This window comes from Molothrus ater, chromosome 1 (genome assembly GCF_012460135.2).
Source record: "Molothrus ater isolate BHLD 08-10-18 breed brown headed cowbird chromosome 1, BPBGC_Mater_1.1, whole genome shotgun sequence".
Classification (NCBI taxonomy): domain Eukaryota; kingdom Metazoa; phylum Chordata; class Aves; order Passeriformes; family Icteridae; genus Molothrus; species Molothrus ater.
In genome coordinates this window covers 136,621,171-136,626,859 of record NC_050478.2, presented here as the reverse complement: position 1 = coordinate 136,626,859, position 5,689 = coordinate 136,621,171, and positions in this window count along the sequence as shown.

Below are 5,689 nucleotides of genomic sequence, written 5' to 3'. Positions count from 1 at the left end.
GGCTAAAGAATCTAGCTTGATTGACACTGAATAAATCACAATTTTGCTCATAAGAAGGAAGTTAAGGTGAAAGCAAACATCTTGTACCACAGATACAAGAAACAAAAATGAGCCTTATTATACTTCAAGAATACAAATGTTCTTTGCAATCCACTGATGGGTGCTCAATGCTCCCCCAAATGACAGTGGGTGAGGTGGGTTTCTTTCTGAAAAGTCACAGAGAAAGTTTTCACCTACTGCTAGGGGTTTACAGTCAGAGAGAGAAATAAAACATCAGTTGAGGCAGATGAAGAGAGAAACTCTGGGCTGCTGAACCTTTTAGGGTCTCCGACAAAATCCATGTACCACAGAGCACAGCAAGGATCCCCTCACACACTAGGACATGTTTTAGGAACAAAACAAGCACAGGACCTCTCTGTCTGTCCTACTATGTGGTGAGTCACAGGAATATCATCTGTCAACACCTTAATGAGAACTATGCCTCCAACTGTGGAGCAACAATGGGAAACTGCATACTGGCTTTGATGCCTGAAGGGAAAAAGCACCCTTGCGCTCCTGATTATAATGTTAATAGCACATAAGCAGTCAAACGATAGGGCAGACTAGCTTTTCTCCTGTTTTAACCACTGTGAAGTCCACCACAAAGTCATTTGTCATCAACATACTTCCAGCACTGGTGTAACAGCTGTGAAAATATAATTAGTCCCTCCATCTCTATCCCACTGGGTACCAGTCACTGCTTCAGTGGTCTCTTTGGATATGTTTCTGTCCTCTACTGGCCAGAGGTCAAGTTTTCCAGAAGCTAGTTGCCTGTATAAATTACGGTGCACATATTTTACATCTCATTGTAATGCTTTCTTTTGCCAGGATCCACTTCTTTGCAAATGTTCCATTTCCAAGCCATTTTTCTGCAAGCCCCAAGAGAAGTCGTCAAACAAGCATACTGAAAATTTATCCACAGGCATCACAAATGCACATTTAGCTGATGAAGACATAGAGTTCATATAAACTTTGATTTGGAATGCCTCTTCTTCCAAACAGCTAGTCCCATATGAGACCATTTGCTCAGGAAAAATAGGACTGGGGGGGGAAATGTCCGAAAGCCCAGTACAAAAAGGCACAGGTTGCCCACAGCTATTTTGAGGCAAGAAGAGAAACTTAGTACTGTTCTGTTTAAATAATTTTCAGTGTCAGCACTTGGAGTACCAATACAATTGAAGGATGCAGAAGAGGTGCTGGGTAGTGAGAGACCAAAGGAGACATGATACATCTGCTTCTGTGTTTGGGTCTGAAGCCACAATGTCAAGATTATGCTGAGACTTCCACATGTCTCTTTGGAGACAAGCAAAGGAACAACTGCAAAAGCAGAAAAATTATCAGGATGATGTTTCTGCACTGTGATACCCTGGAATAAGTCCTGCTGCTCCTTTTTCTTCTGTCACAGTTACAGGGAGAGTACCAGCTGCTGGGCATAACAGCCCATCACATAAAACATGGGGAAGGATAACAATCTTCATGCCAGAAACAACTGACTGCAAAACTAGTTCTTTGGTGTTTAAAGGAATATGAAATGGGCCAAGGGCAACATTCCTGAGCTGAATGTCAAGAAGAAAACTTCAGAGAAGTAGAGAACTGATGTTACAACATGCCTGTCAAGATCAAGAAATGGTGTGTAGGACCCACTGCAGAGTGAGAACCAAAAGCCACATCCCGTTTTAAACAGGCTGGACTGTCACACTGCATCTGACTTCCCCATATTTTGTTAATGCTTATTTTTATCCTATGGGAAGTAGTAAACCCATATAGTAAATATAGTAACCCACACTGACCCTGGCTTATGGAGTCAATGTGAGCCCAACAGTGTGTAAGCCACTGCAGTGCCATTCAGACCAGTCTGTGGGAGGATGTGCATCCACATGCAGACCTCAGCCCATGAGGTTTTCTTCCTGTTTTCTCCCCCTGTACTGCTGAAGAGGGAGAGGGGAGAATGAGGGAGTGTGATGGTGGAGTGGTGTGGTGGGCACCTGGCAGCCACCCCAGCACATAAAGCCATTTTGAAAGCAGTGGTTTCCTGAGCATTTTTTCTGATCACTCTATGAACATTGAGAGGCTGGGCTGTGGCAAACCACTGAAGTTGGTTACTACCTCTATGAAAGCCAGTCAGCATGACTCTGCTTCTCAGTGGCCCAGCAGACTGTCCATTAACACACACAAACTATAGACACCTTTGCTTATGGATACACAGATGGCAGAAGCAAGAGGCAAGCAGCAAGCCTGAGCCCCTTCCATCTCGCTCTCCTTGCTGTCCTTCTATCACCTACAGCACTAAGGGCTGTGCAAGAGAATCCTGTAAAGGCAGAGAGCTCTTCATTGCTCAACTCCAGCTTGCCCTTGGTCCAGAAAACAGCTGTGTTCACCCCCTGGTGAACACAGGGCATGGAGGAGCATCATTCTCTGCTCTGATGCTTTGGGCTCTGAGCCTGTCTAATTTATCCCATCTTCTATAGCACTACCACAGATGGCCCTGCTTCTCTCTAAATGGATGCTTTCATAGTTCATGAAAATACCTGCCTGGATGTGGAAAAAGCCGTTGCAAAACACCCCCTGTCACACAAAAAAACTCCTCAAGCACCCAGAACTCCTCATCTAATCACAGACATTAACTGTTTCCTCTGGTCTATAAATATAATCTCTGCTGAATTAAACTCCACCTACCTTAAGTGTTGGCCACATACTAAAAAAAAAGTTATGTGCCATATTGTTATCTACCACAGCTTGGTAACAGTAAAACTGTGCCTGTTTATTGTTGGCAAAGGTTCCACAAAGTCCCATTATTTCTCCTTGAATGAACACATAAACACTGAATGGGACAGGGTGGAGAATGAAAGTCCTTCTGTGGTTAACACATTTCCCCTAAGCCCATCTGTCACCCTCAGAGCAGTAACAAAGCACTACTGCTTAAGGAATAGTGTGAGGAGACTTGTGAGGGAGTAAACTCTTCTTTCTTAGAGGAAAAGAGATGATAATCCTCTAAGGAATTTCAGCAGTTCTGTTTATTTTTAAACAGAATGATTCACATCATCTTGCAAGTGCTATCAACCGATTTGGAGAAAATTATTTGAACAAAAGCAACAATTATCCTTTTCCCTCACTTCTGAGGATTTTTACTCTCCTAATAGAGCACAGCAAAACCATCTTTGGAGTTGCTCAGGGTATATTGTAAAATACAAAAAATTTCAAAAGCCATTATTATGGTGAAAATGATAATCACTGAAGTAGTTACTCTTTAAAGGGTCCTAATTTCAAATTTGGGTTAAAGTTGATTGGACTAAAGTATTACATGCAGACATAGGCTCTTTGTTAGGTTTTTTGGTAGCTTCTCTACAACCCAACAACAAAGGCAGCAGAATCCTAAGACACTGGTTTGAACTGATGCCACAGAAACTGAAATGGATTTAAAAGATGATCTCTGATTTGGACACCTTCCAGATGAAAGCACTTGGCCCAAACTGAACACAGAGAGTGGTTGCTTAATAGATTGCTTTTAAAAGCAAATTCATCTTTATCTCTTTCGACCAGAAAAACATTCGTATCTAAAAGATGATTCCTTTGTCTGGGAATGAAATCCCAGACTCAGACAGTTCCAGAGAGTGGCAATGAAGAATATTAGGCCTCCCAGGAACATTCTCCAGCACTGTCCACGTGCAGACTTGGCTCTGTATTTCAGCTGTACTGTACATGGCAGTCCTATACTGCAGGATATCACTCTGTATGGAGTCTGCCAGCAGCCCTGAACAGTAGGTGGTCAGAATCCCTCATTCCCTCATCCCATCACTCTTATGCCATCGGATTTGAGGCAGCAGGTTAAGCATTGTGAGCAGAGCTCTTGGGCATGCAATCAGAAGATGAAAACCATATCCTTTGTGCTCAACACTTGAACAGTTCTTGTATCATTTTCTTAGTGTACAGTGAAATGAGAAGCAAAACTTCAAACAGGCCCTTTGAAGTTCTCCAGAGGCTGCTCTTCCCAAGCATTGTCTAGCTAGACACCATGGGATGTTCTTTTGCTTTCTGAAAATATCCTCCTCTTATTTCTATAAACCATTTTTCCTCTCTGCTTAAGAAACCATTTGTATCCTTTATGCTAAGATCTTTGCTAAAATATAGTTATTTATATTGCAGCTTGAGTAAGGCAGAGTACTAGGGAGAACTCAGTCAGGCAGAAAAAAGCTCCAGTTTAGGAAAGGGGGTGTTCTTTCTCCTCAGTAGTCTATTTCTGAAGTAAAAAATGTTTTATGAAGCAAAATGCCTCTGACAGCAAGTTTATATGGTTCTGTTCCTGAATGTTCATTGACTGCTTTCTTCTTTCTTTGCTGTGTACCATGCATCAAACTTCTGATTTATTTTTACAGCATTACAAATGTAAAACATTTCACACAAAAAATCATTTGTAAGATCAGTTTTAATACAGCACAACTACCTTTACTGTGCTAAGAATTCATTAGAAGTTGCAGGTACATAAATGTCCTCTTCTGCATATTTAGATACTTACTGCCACAATCACTCAAATACAGAGTCCTAGATATGATGTCAATTGGAAAAGACAGAGAAACTTGGGTAATTACTGATTGATTTTTGCATATGAAGAATTGGTTTTGTAAGGCAGAGAGTTAGCATTAGCTATTCTAGAAACAGCTCATTCCTGTCAGGCCTAACAGAACCTGCCTGGCTTCTTTTTGAGGATGCTCCCTCTCCCTCACATAGGAGGCCTTGTCTGTGCTTCAAAAATGCCTCAATGGTACTAGTGTGGTACAAGTACAAACTCAGAGCTGGTTTATATCCATGCAAACACTGTGACACAGGAAGGCCAAGTGTTGAAGCTTTTCTGTATTAGCAATAATGTATCTATGCGGGAAGGAATAGCAGTACCCCCATAAAGTTATAAAATTAGCACAGGTTTTAAAGTGTAGACTGGCAATACATACTCATCCCACAAAACAGATATTCAGCCATTCATCAGTGTGACTGGGAATGGAGCATCTCTCCTACAAAGACAGGCTGAGAGAGTAGGGGCTGTTCAGCCTGGAGGAGAGGAGACCTCATAGCAGCCTTCCAGTATGTGAAAGGGCCTGCAGGGAAGGTGGAGAGGGACTCTTCATCCTGAACTTCAGTGATAAGAAAGGGTGAATGGCTTCAGACCGAAAACCAGTAGGTTTAGATGTTAGGAAGGAATCCTTAGCTGCGAGGGTGGCGGTACACTGAGCAGGTTGCCCGAGAAGCTGGGGCTGCCCCGCTCCCGTCAGCGTTCAAGGCCAGGGCGGACGGAGCTCAGAGCAACCCGGTCCGGTGGAAGGCGCCCCTGCCCCTGGCAGGGGGGCTGGAATTAATTGATCTTTAAGTCACTTCCAACCCAAACTGTTCTATGATCTGACAGAGGGGTGGTAGGAATGTGTGAATCTGCCTGGGGATTCTGACCAAACTTTTCAACCTCAAGAGCCCGCATGCTGGCTGACCTGCCCGCAAACCCGCACTGGACACGGCAAGCCAGGAAAACGCCCCGGCTCCCGAGCGAGATATTCGACGGAGAGCAGCGGTACAGGGGCGGTCCCAAGCCGGCCCCGCCTGCCGCTGCCGCCCCCCGGCTGTGACGGCGCCGGGCGCTGGGAAGCGCTTCCGCCGGCAGATCCGG